The 12700-nt window shown below is 46.8% G+C and overlaps 1 protein-coding gene across 13 annotated transcripts in view; it reads left to right on the plus strand.

Annotated features, from left to right (window-relative positions):
• Nucleotides 1-12700, plus strand: part of GRIK4 (glutamate ionotropic receptor kainate type subunit 4) — a 489633-nt gene that overhangs the window by 245343 nt on the left and 231590 nt on the right. The window lies entirely within an intron of this gene.

The raw sequence follows: 12700 nt of genomic DNA on the forward strand, positions 1-12700 counted from the left end.
ACAGTAAGCAAGTTACGCCCACTAAGTTACGCCCAGTAAGTAAGTTAAGCCCAGTAAGTCAGTTACGCCCAGCAAGTAAGTTACGCCCAGTAAGTTATGGTAAGTAAGTTACAGTTACACCCAGTAAGTTACGGTAAGTAAGTTACCAAGTATAAATACTTAAGTTAATATTTTACAATGAAGGTAACAAGGGTCCAAAATGAACATAATCAAGCAATAAACCATAAGGAGCCAAAAATGGATACAATGCCTCCCAAGTCCTCATATCCATAAAGTAATGTCTGTTAATTATTTTGAATAGCATAGTCCCTCTCTAGGTTCCTGCTTTCCCTCAGCTCAACTTCCCCAACCAGGGATCTGTGTCCGGACTCAAGCTCACCGTATGGCGAGGCCCATTTCCTAGGGGCCTCACACGGGAGCGATCCCCACAGATCCCTCACTATTCATGTTTTGCTGACAGGTTAGAAAGAGAAACCAATCTGTCACTGCTTCCTGAGTTTAGGGTTGTTTTCTATGTATGCAAGAGCCATTTGTGAATGTGCTTTGTTAGCTGTGTGAGGGGGAGACCAGGCAGGCCAGCAGCCTTGGGTAGAAAATCCCACAATTTTAGCACTGGAAGGAGCCTCAGAGGTCCTGGTTTAGCCTCCTCATTTTACAGGTGAAGAAACTGAGAAGGAAAGTGACTTGCCGGAGTTTGCAGGCTACTTTGTGGCAGAGTTGAGACAGGACCTGTGGCTCGTGAATCCCAGGCTGGCAGCTGCAACCCTGTAAGAAGGGGTGGTAAGCTCCTGCAGCACCAAGTGTTTCTTGTCTGGTTCATGCACAGCAGTCATTAAAACACGTTCACTGAATTGAAAAAAAAAAACAAATTCCCAAGACTATGTCCAGGCAACTGGTCCGGAGCAGAGGGTGTAAACTTGCTAGGGGAGCCAAGTCAGCAGACTATGTCTTAGCAATTTGGTTATAAAAAGGGATCTTCAAATTAGAAACCTTTTTTTTTTTTGATATGAAGTCTCTCTCTATGGTCCAGGCTGAAGTGCAGTGGTGGGATCTCAGGTCACTGCAGCCTCTGCCTCTCGGGTTTAAGTGGTTCTCCTTAGCTTCCACTTGAAGCTTCTTCTTAGTGGTTATCCTTAGCTTCCTGAGTAGCTGGGATTACAGGCATATGCCACTGTGGTTGGTTAATTTTTTTTATTTTTTATTTTTAGTAGAAACAGGGTTTTGCCATATTGGCCAGGCTGGTTTCAAACTCCTCACCTCAAGTGGTCTGCCCACGTTGGCCTCCCAAAGTGCTGGGATTACAGGCATGAGCCTCCATGCCCAGCCTGGAAACCTCTGTTTCTATCATTCTGTTACTCCCTCATCTAAAATATAAGCTCTCCAAAATATAAGAGGTACTCCGTGTTCCATTTAACTAATGTATTAATAACCTATTGATGAGCTGTTCTGTAACGGACACTGTACTAAGTACTTTGGACAGATGCTTCCATGGAATCTTCACCAGATCAGAAAGTAGGCATTGTTATCTGCATCACAGATGAGGAAGTGGAAACTCAGAGAAATTAAATTCAGATCACATGGTGGGTTAGTGGTTGTGTCAGGATTTGAACCCACATTTGTAGGCTCCTAAGGAACAGATGTGCAGTAAAGTCTTTTGCAACATGAAAGTTAACTGGGGAAGGTTCCTGTCTGCACATCTGCATCTAATTTGACCTGTGTACAGAGTACACAAGGTGGGAAGACTCCAGTGTGAGAACCACAGTAGAGAGGGAGTGGTTATTTTCACCTTGGCGCAGCCCTCCAGGCTTGCCCACTACCCAGACCCCCTACTTTAAGCACAATTAACAAGCTCTCTGTGGCCATCTCAGAACCCGTGCCTGGCAGGGGCAGGCAGAGCCTTGCCAGCAGGAAGCACATGGCAAGGAAGCTGCCGGGGAGAGGGCAGAGGATGGGGCAGGAGGTGCTACAGTGCCATTCCAATTTAAAAAGAAAAGAAAAAGGGGGAAAAAAAGCCTTGGCAGTTCTTGGCTCCAAATCCCAATTTGCATCTCATGTGGGAGTCATTTGCATAGGAAGTCCTATCGGTAGCTTTATGAAATAAAATAAATAAAATAAATGGCCGATAAGGCTGCCAAGCAGACTCCCATAAGCCTGTGCTCTGAGAGGGAAGTGATTGCTTTGTTGGGTTTTGTGAAGAATCCCCAGGAGCCCCTCCCTGCCAGGCTCTTGGTAGGTTTGGGGGCGGGGAAGGGCAGGTTTCTGGGCCCAGGTTCTGGAGGAAGCAGACAAGTCAGACACACAATCAGACAGCCGCCTGGATGCAATAAAAGCAGTCCTGTGTTCCCACCAGGAAATGATGCTGCAGGTTTCTCTAGACCTTCTGCACCGACTTGATGTCAAGGGCCTGCTCCTCCTTCCCCAGCCCTGCTGAGCTTCTGGGTTGGCTCCTGTGATCCCCTGAGCAGCAGTCCCCAGTGCTGAGTGGGAGGATGATCCTGGGAAGCTTCTCCCAGTGAAGGTTCCTGGGTCTCCTTGCCAAGGCTACTGTGGTAGGTCAGCAGGGGAGCCCAGGAATTGCATCACCGGCATGGGACTGGGGGGACGTGGGGAGACGCCCTCTGAGGACTCTCTTCCGAGGTGTGAGCTGGAGGAGGTATTAACAATAAGATGCTGTGTGACAGGGCAGCTGTGCACCCCACTAAGCCCTGGCTGTCATCCTCCCACAACCTGTGAAGGGTCTTGTGCATCCTCCCACAACCTGTGGAGAAGAGATGACCAACTTCCTGTGACCAGTGAGGAACAGATGCTCAGGGCAACCGGGGTCTGCCCAGGTTCACTCAGCCAGAGAGCAGGGAGCAGGAGGTCTGATTTAAAATCTTCTTTGATCTCAAGAGACTGCTGTTTTTTAGGAAGAGATCCCTGCAAATGAAGCCACAACTGTACTGGCAAAGTTTTGAGGCAACTTGTCGGGAGCAGAGGGTGTAAGCTTGCTAGGGGAGCCAACTGAGCAGAGCTCCTCCGATGATCTGATACTGTTGTCCAGCGGGGCCACAGCCAGAGTCGCACAGCGCACCAAGGTGGGCAGGCCCCCATCTAAAGCTGTTGCAAAAGCCATCGTGACCCCAGCTTGGGTGGGAAATGGGGAGATCCACCCCTTCCCTGAGCCCAGCTGGTCTTCTCATATTAAAAGAGAGTTTAACAGTGTTGACCCGATGACCCTTAAACATGATCTAGTTTAAGGTTTTTCATTTCTTTTAAAGTTTTCCCATTTTCATTAGTGGATTTTACCTTCTACCCTCCCTGTGGCTCTCAGAGAGGAGGGAGCACACGGCTTTTTAGAGGGGTCAGGGTGGGGACCCAGTCTCCTGGCCCCCCCAGCCCAGAGCTGTCTGCACTGGCCTTGCTCCTCTTTTGCTCTGCTCCAGTGCCACCGGTTGTCACTGTTTGCACAGCCAAGGCATGAAGCACGGCAGTGATAAGTGACCCACAGTGGGCTTCTAAGCCAGTTCACCCCCCTCCACAGTGAAGTCAGTGGATGCCCCCTCCAAGCAAGGGTCGGAGGGAGGAGAGCACAGGTGTGGGCCTAGGCTGGAAGATAGTCTGGAGGTGACTCCTCCTAGGCCAGTCACGCCCCATCCCTTGTGGCCTTCAGGGAAGTGGTCCTGAGGGAACGTGGTACTCAGCTGGGTGGAGGGGGACTCCTGAATGAGGTGTCACTGCCCATCTTATCATATTCTTTACAGGAGAGTGGCTGAGCACTGATGAGTGCTTTGGAGAAAATGGGAGTTTGCTCTGGAGTTTTGCCCAACTTTCTCCAGAGGAGAATAGAAATGCAGGGAAATCTGAGAAATTTGGTGCAGGGCCTGAGGGGCCTCTGGCTTAAGGCTGGGTGCAGAGGCGGGGGCCAAAGCCTGGGCCAACAGCTGAGCAATCAGACAACAGCAGTGTGTATGTATGTGTGTGTGTGTGCGTGTACATGGGGTGGCTAAGGGAAGACAAAGCGAATTAGGATGGGAAAATCAAACAGGTCAGGAGAGACAGCAGTGTGTATGTGTATATGTGTGTGTGTGTGTGTGTGTGCGCGCGTGCGCGTGCACGCATGTGCGTGTGCGTGCACATGGGGTGGCTAGGGGAAGACAAAGCGAATTAGGACGGGAAAATTGAACAGGTCAGGAGAGACTAGAACCTAATTCTACCTTTGTCACTCACTAGCTATGTGACCTCAGACAAGCAATTCAAGTGGCCTTCAGTTTCCTCTTCTGTAAAATTGGGATCATGCCTATCCCAATAAGTCCTATATAGATTTGAAGAGACGGTTGTTTCCTTGATGGTGTGAAATTTGCATGAGAAGCTACATATCCTATTTTCTTTTTTTGGCAAAATGGTCGTCATTTTCAATTCTACAAACATTTGAGTAGTTATTCTACATCCAGCCCTATCTTAGGTGCTGTGGGGGACACAACTGGTAAGAGATGATGCTGCCCCTTGTCTTTCAAAATTAGAGGCTTGAGAATAATGAAGACATCAGAATCTGTTTCTCCTTTTTGTTTTTTAAACAGCTATGCTGAGATGAATTTACGTAACATATGATGCACTCATTTAAAGTGCAGTGTAATGGTTTTTAACGTATTTAATAACCGTTAGGCAAGCACCATCATAATCACTTTCCCAACTTTTTAAGCACCCCAAGAAGAAACCTCATCCCCTTGAGCTGTCATGTCTCAATATCCCCATTCCTCCCACCCCCTGCCACCCACTCATGTACTTCTGTGTCTGTAGATTTGCTGGTTTTGGACATTTCATACAAATGGAATCAGATACTGTGTGGCCCTTTGTGTCTGGCGTGTTTCACATGGCATCATGTGTTCAAGGCTCATCGGTGATGTGGCATGTGTCAGTATTGCACTTCTTTTCATGGCTAAATAATACTCTGTTGTATGGCTCTACCACATTTTATTTGTTCATCAGTTCTTAGATACTTGTTTTTTTCCAATTTTCATCTATTGTGAGTGATGTTGCTGTGAACATTCATGTATATGTTTTTAGGTGGACACATGTTTTCAATTCTCTTGGATATTTACCTAGGAGGAGAATTGCTAATCATATAGTAAATCTGTATTTTATCCTTGGGGAACTCCAGACTGCTTTCCAAAGTGGCTGCCCTGTTCAACATTCCCACCAGCCATGTATGAGGCTTCTAATTTCTCAGCATCCTGTCTCATGTGGTTTTGATTTGTATTTCCCTAAGTCTAATGATGTTGAACATATTTTCACATGCTTACTGGCCATTTGTGTATCATCTTTGGCGATCTGTGTGTTCAGATCTTTTGCCCCTTTTAATTGGGTTATTTATTTGTCTTTTTATTAAGTTGTAAGAGTTTTTTCTATATTCTAGATATAGTCCCTTATCATTTATATAATTTGCAAATATTTTCTCTCTTTGGGAGGCTGTCTTTTTACTTTCTTCGCAGTGTTCTTCCAAGGAAGACATCTGAATCCAAACTGCAAAAGGTGTCAGTGTTAATTACAATGAAACCTCATTAATTTGGACTCTGGTAATTTGGAATGGGTCAGGGCAGAGGTTCAAAGTTTATTCTTTCAACAGTTATTGAGACTGTCTGTAGTCAGAGACTGTGCCGGGCCCTGGGGGTAGAGAGGTGAAGAGAGCAGAGTCCTGCCTTTACGGCCACACTCTATGGCGAGGAGGACAGCCAAGGGCCTGCGTGCTACTGGCAGAGCCAGGTGCTCAGGGAGCCCTGGGGAAGGAAGAGCTAACTGTTTAAAATGCGTTTTCTTTGTGGCTTCCACCTATAATGCCATCACTTTGGAGGCCAAAGAGGGAAGATTGCTAGAGCCCAGACATTAAGTGGGCAACACAGTGAGCTCTCCTCTCTACCAAAAAAAAAAAAAGCCAGGCATGATGGTACATGCCTGTGGTCTCAGCTAATTGGGAGGCTGAGGTGGGAGGATCACTTGAGGCTGGGAGGCTGAGGTGGGAGGATCACTTGAGGCTGGGAGGCTGAGGTGGGAGGATCACTTGAGGCTGGGAGGCTGAGGTGGGAGGATCATGAGGCTGGGAGGCTGAGGTGGGAGGATCACTTGAGGCTGGGATGCTGAGGTGGGAGGATCACTTGAGGCTGGGAGGCTGAGGTGGGAGGATCATGAGGCTGGGAGGCTGAGGTGGGAGGATCACTTGAGGCTGGGAGGCTGAGGTGGGAGGATCACTTGAGGCTGGGAGGCTGAGGTGGGAGGATCACTTGAGGCTGGGAGGCTGAGGTGGGAGGATCACTTGAAGCTGGGAGGCTGAGGTGGGAGGATCACTTGAGGCTGGGAGGCTGAGGTGGGAGGATCATGAGGCTGGGAGGCTGAGGTGGGAGGATCACTTGAGGCTGGGAGGCTGAGGTGGGAGGATCACTTGAGGCTGGGAGGCTGAGGTGGGAGGATCATGAGGCTGGGAGGCTGAGGTGGGAGGATCACTTGAGGCTGGGAGGCTGAGGTGGGAGGATCACGAGGCTGGGAGGCTGAGGTGGGAGGATCACTTGAGGCTGGGAGGCTGAGGTGGGAGGATCACTTGAGGCTGGGAGGCTGAGGCTGCATTGATCACACCACTGTACTCCAGTCTGGGTGACAGAGGCAAGACCTTGTGTCAAAAATGAAAACAAAAACAAAGATAATAATAATAACTAATAAAAAGAATTACTGAAGCAAATCAACAATGAAAACTATTAGGAAAATAGCCTGCTTGTGAAGGTCCCTCAAGCCTCTTAGGGCTTTTATTTCCATGCTAACAGACAATGTGATTGGCCTTGCCCTCCCACCCTCCAGGGAGAGTTGGGGTGGATGCCTTCTGCTGCTCCCAGAAGTACCTAGTACCCAGAAGTATCACACCATGATAGCCTGGTAGGTAAGCTGTTATTGTCACCGCTTCCAGATGAGGAAACTGTAACCTGGGGAGGTTAAGTGACCTGCCCACAGTGACAATTACTAATGGTTGAGATTAGGATTAAGACAGAGGTATTCTCTCCAGCATCATGGGACTCTGTTCCTTGTTGGACTCCAGACCTGACTGGATCCCAGCAGTGTAAGCTTGGTGTCCCTTATCAGGTGGGACTGATGCTACCTGCCCAGGATGGTTAAGCACTTGGTCACCTGCACCACCCTAAACCAATGTATGGCATTGCTGTTGCCATATTGGTTTCTCCAGGCTGCACCTTTCTTAGGAATAATAGTCCGCAGGTATATTTTCATTTGTCAGATGTGTGTGCCAACTCTATATACTATACTCCCCACCCTCCAACAAGACTGCAGGGACCCCATGTCCTAGCCCGCTCTTGACCCTCTGTGGATCCCAGGGGCTCCACGACCATCTCTAACTCTTGACTCTTAAGGCTTCTGTGGTGTCCTGATGGGGGTAAAATGTTCCTCAGTGCTCTGTGCTACATTCTTCCCTACAGGCAAGGAAACTGGGCTGCCTTATATCCATACTGCCCTAAAGGAAACCCCTTTCTTATTTTTGGTTGTTCTTTTTATTTTTTGACAGTCTCGTACTGTCACCTGGGCTGGAGCGCATGGTGTGATCTCAGCTCACTGCAACCTCCACTTCCTGGGTTCATGCAATTCTCCTTCCTCAGCCTCCAGAGTAGCTGGGATTACAGGCACCCACCACCACACCCAGCTAATTTTTTGTATTTTTAGTAGTGATGGGGTTTCACTATGTTGGCCAGATCGGTCTCAAACTCCTGACTTCATGATCCAACCACCTCGGCCTCCCAAAGTGCTGGGATAACAGGTGTGAGCAACCGCTCACGGCCTTTGGTTCTTCTTTATTTCATGCTTTCTAGGATTTGACTCAAAGGGCTGTGAGGTCCATGAGCCATACTGGACTCCAAATTATTTCTCTTCCTGCCAAATCTTCATACTTCTTAAACCAAGTTTACCATCACTGTCTTTTGTCTCTTATGCAAATGGACCCCAATAGTCTCATTCTGTGGATTTTCCATTGATCTGCAGAGGACACAAAGCTCAGATCCTGACACTGAGACTCCTGGATGTGTTTATTATTTAAGAGGCAGGAAGTAAGTATGGGGGAACATCCAGGCCCTGAGGCTGGGACACAGGTGGGGCTGTCCCTGGCAGCTTCTCTGCAGGCTTTATGCAGCCTAGATAACTCATCTCCCTTTCAACCGCCTCCCACTGCGCTGTGCACCTGCAGCCAGCCCAGCCAGCCCCTGCCCAGCTTGCCTCCTGCCTGGAGAACACAGGTCAGTGGAGCTGATTTTCTGCTCTTGAAGGAGGTGCAGGATTCCACCCTTGAGTGAACTGAGTGTATGCTCATCAGCTTGATGGCCCGTGAATGTCTTTTCTCAGTGACACAGCAGCAGGATGGGTGGAGCTGGCTCCTCACTGAACAGGGTAAGAGATTCCCAGAGGTGGCCTGAGAGGCTTTGGAGGCACACACTTGGCCACTAGGAGCCACCAGCCCCACAGAAGTACTGCTGGGCTTCCTGAAAGCAGCCTCTGGGGAGATAAAAAATGTTGAGGGCCACTGGGCAGCATAATCGAGGTTATGTCTACTGGGCCACGATACCTGCCTTCGGGCTTCCAGAAGGTGGTGTGGCCAATGGGAGTAGCATGGGCTTTTAGCCAAACCCCAGTTCTACCTCTCTGTGGCTGTGTTGGGCAAGTCCTCTAATGTCTGAGTCTCAGGTGCCTTATCTGTGAAATGTGGGTGATAGTACTACCTGTCTCACAGTGGGGCTGAGAGGGAAAAAGACTTAGGATATAGAAAATACCAAGGATGACATGTGGCCCAGGGATGGCTCAGTAGCTGTTAACATCTCTTTCTTGAGAATCTGCCCACCTCCGCAGCTATGAAAGGAAAAGGTCCTAGGGTCTGGCAGAAGGCAGTGAAAGCTCAGCCCTCTATATTTCACTTTTTTTATTTAAAAACTGGGCTTAGGCTCTAGAAATACTGGGTTTCTGTCTTTGGGCATGGAGCCACCAGTTCTGTCTCAGTGATCAGAGGCTGTTACCGAGTCTCGGTTGTCTGTGGAGGAGAATTTGGAGTAGGGGATTCCATGGGATTCCTTCCCTCTGGACTTTGGAGGGCAGGATCACTCCATTCCCACCCTGCACGGGATGTGTTGGAAAACATGAAGGGAACCTGAAGCTTCAGCTTCTCCACTGGAGCTCTCCTTGACTCTGACTCAATGAGAGACTGCAAATTATTTACAATTCACGGGATTGATGATGTGGAGACTGATATCAAAGCTTCTTGGATTAGTTTTAGCTCCTCACCCAGGAGTAGGCATTAGGCTGGGCTGCCAAGTGGGGATCCCTTTGTCCCCAGGTGAACCCTCTGGATCCATCTTCCAGGGCATTCCTTAAGGTTCAGTGCAGTACAGTCCATGCCACTCACACCACTCTGGGAGCAAGCTGGCACACAATTCAGTGCAATAGAACAGTGGGTGCAAGACCCTACATCCCTCCCTTTGACTCTGCCTCATTGTGCCCATCTCAGGACCTGTGGGCGGGGTCCCTGTGCCTAACATCTGTGATTCTGGAATCATTAGCAAATCACTTGCTTTCTACTGGATACATCAGAGGGCCTCTTCATCCTCTGCTTCTGCATTTGTCTTTTCCCAAAGGCCCTGAGCCAGTACGTTTCATAAACTTTTTTTTCCAGTTCTAGAGTCTTGTAAGATGCAACCTGGTTTAGAGAAAAGTGTGCCATCATCAAATAAGTTTGAGAAATGCTGCATGTATTCACCTCTTAGAGGCTTATACCCAGGGCTCCAGCATTGCCCACCTCCCATGGCACCATTGCAGGGTCAGCACCGTAACAGTGTCTCTGAGAAATCCTGTAGTAAAGGCCACTGCTTAGACTCATCTAAATGATTCTTGAAATTATTTAGATATCAGACCTGGAATGGCTGGGCATGGTAGCTCATGTCTGTTATCCCAGCACTTTGGGAGGTGGAAGGGGCGGATCAAGAGATCAGGAGATTGAGACCAGCCTGACCAACATGATGAAGCCCCCTCTCTACTCTCTACTGAAAATATAAAAATTAGCCAGGTGTGGTGGCGCATGCCTATAATTTCAGCTTCTTAGGAGACTGAGGCAGAAGAATCACTTGAACCCAGAAGGTAGAGGTTGCAGTAAGCCAAGACTGCAATTGCACTCCAGTCTGGCCAACAGAACGAGACTCCATCTCAAAAAAAAAAAAAGATATTAGACCTGGAACTTAACAACAGAGTGACCATCTATTAATAATATATAGTTTATACAGACACTGGAGTGAAACATTACAGAAGAAAAAGGGAGAGGGCAGCTAAAAATCATCACCAGCTATTAATTGGTTTATAGTAGGCATCAATAAATGGGAATGTCTTGATGTCTTATATACCAGCTTCTCATGGGACACTGGTATTCCATCAGAGTCTAGAAAATGCTGCTCCTCATGCAGTTTAGTCAGGCACAGTGCTAGGCACTGGGGATAGAGTAGAGGACAAGACAGACATGGCCTTGGCTTCTATCCAAGACTAGCCAGGAAGGCAGGGATAACCACAATAATAGATAAGTGATATGTGTTACAAAAGAGAGAGTCCCGGGTACTGTGGACAGGAACGTTGTATAGCACAGGGATATTACCTTGTCTAGGAGGCCACGAGATGGCCTTCCTGTGACATTGCTATTTATTTTTAAGCTGATAGATGAGTAGCCAGGCAAGGGCTGGGAAGTGGAGAGCTTTCTGGGCAGAGGGAACGCTATGTGCAAATGGTCAAGGTCAGAGAGAAGCTTTTGGTTGCAAGTCACAGAAAACTAAACCGAAAGTAGCCACAATGCCAAGAAAATGAATTGGCTTCCACAGTGGGAAGTCTAGAGGCAGGCACGGGCTGGGCAGGCTGTCAGCATTGTTTGTCCTGGTGGCTCAGGGACAGCAGCAGGGATTCAGGCTTTACAGTCTCTTTACTTCCCTGTCCACAGCCTCAGCTTTCTCTCAAGATTGCCTTCCCCTTGTATGGTGGGCTATCAGTAGCATTTTTTTTTCAAGTCTAGCATGAGAGTAAGAACGAAGGTCCCTTCCCTCAAGTCGTAATGGGGCCTGTTTGGATCATTTAACCACCCTGAACTGATTATCGTCATGGGGGAATGCCTGGCTCTGATTGACTTAGTCTGGGTTCTTAAAAGCAAAGCAAAACAAAACAAACCAAAACACTGGTAAGGGAAATGTGATTACTGTGATTGACTTAGACCAGAGATTGGCAGAGTTTCTCCATGAGGGGCCAGATAGTAAATATTTTAGGCTTTGTGAGCCATATGGTCTCTATTATGACTTGTTTTTTTTTCCAGAATCTTTTTTTAAAATAAATTTTTATTGTATATATTTGAGGCTTACAACATGATGTTAGGGGATACATTTAGATAGTAAGATGGTTGCTATAGTGAAGCAGATTAACATGTCTATTATCTCACATACATTTTAATGACAAGAACAGCCAAAATCTACGTATTTAAGAAAAATCTCTAATATAATGCACTTTATATGTACCTATTTAACAAAAATTTCTAATATAAAGTGTATTATATTAGTGATTTTTGTTAAATAAGTAGATTTTAGTCCTCATGTTGTACATTACATCTCTAAACTTGTTCATCCTATGTCTCTGCTATTTTGTATTTTTAGATTTATGTCTCCCTATTTCTCATCCCCACCTGTGATAACCACTGTTTCATCCTCTGTATATTTGAGTTCTTCCTTATAAAAATATTCTACATATAAGTGAGATAATGTAATATTTATCTCTCTGTCTAGTTTGTTCACTTAGTATAGTGTCCTCTGGGTCCATTCATGTTGTAACAAATAGCAATATATCATATTTTCTTTTCCTTTTATTATACTTTAAGTTCTGGGATACATGTGCAGAATGTGCAGGTTTGTTACATAGGTATACATGTGCCATTGTGGTTTGGCATGCTCATCAACCTGTCATCTACATTAGGTATTTCTCCTAATGCTATCCCTCCCTTTGCCCCCCATCCCCTGACAGGTCCATGTGTGATGTTCCCCCTCCCTGTGCTCATATGTTCTCATAGTTCAGCTCCCACTTATGAGTGAGAACATGTGGTGTTGGGTTTTCTGTTCTTGTGTCAGTTTGCTGAGAATTATGGTTTCCAGCTTCATCCATGTCCCTGCAAAGGATATGAACTCATTCTTTTTTATGACTGCATAGTATTCCATGGTGCACATGTGCCACATTTTTTTTTAATCCAGTCTATCATTGATGGGCATTTGGGCTGGTTCCAAGTCTTCGCTATTGTGAATAGTGCTGTAGTAAACATACATGTGCATGTATCTTTATAGTAGAATGATTTACAATCCTTTGGGTATATACCCAGTAATGGGATTGCTGGCTCAAATGGTATTTCTAGCTCTAAGTCCTTGAGGAATTGCCACACTGTCTTCCACAATGGTTGAACTAATTTACACTCCCTCCAGCCGTGTAAAAGCATTTGTATTTCTCCACATCCTCTCCAGCATCTGTCGTTTCCTGACTTTTAATGATTGCCATTCTAACTGGCATGAGATGGGATCTCATTGTGGTTTTGATGTGCATTTCTCTAATGACCAGTGATCATGACCTTTTTTTTTCATATGTTTGTTGACTGCACAAATGTCTTCTTCTGAAAAGTGTCTGT

This window comes from Callithrix jacchus, chromosome 10 (assembly GCF_049354715.1).
Source record: "Callithrix jacchus isolate 240 chromosome 10, calJac240_pri, whole genome shotgun sequence".
Taxonomy (NCBI): domain Eukaryota; kingdom Metazoa; phylum Chordata; class Mammalia; order Primates; family Cebidae; genus Callithrix; species Callithrix jacchus.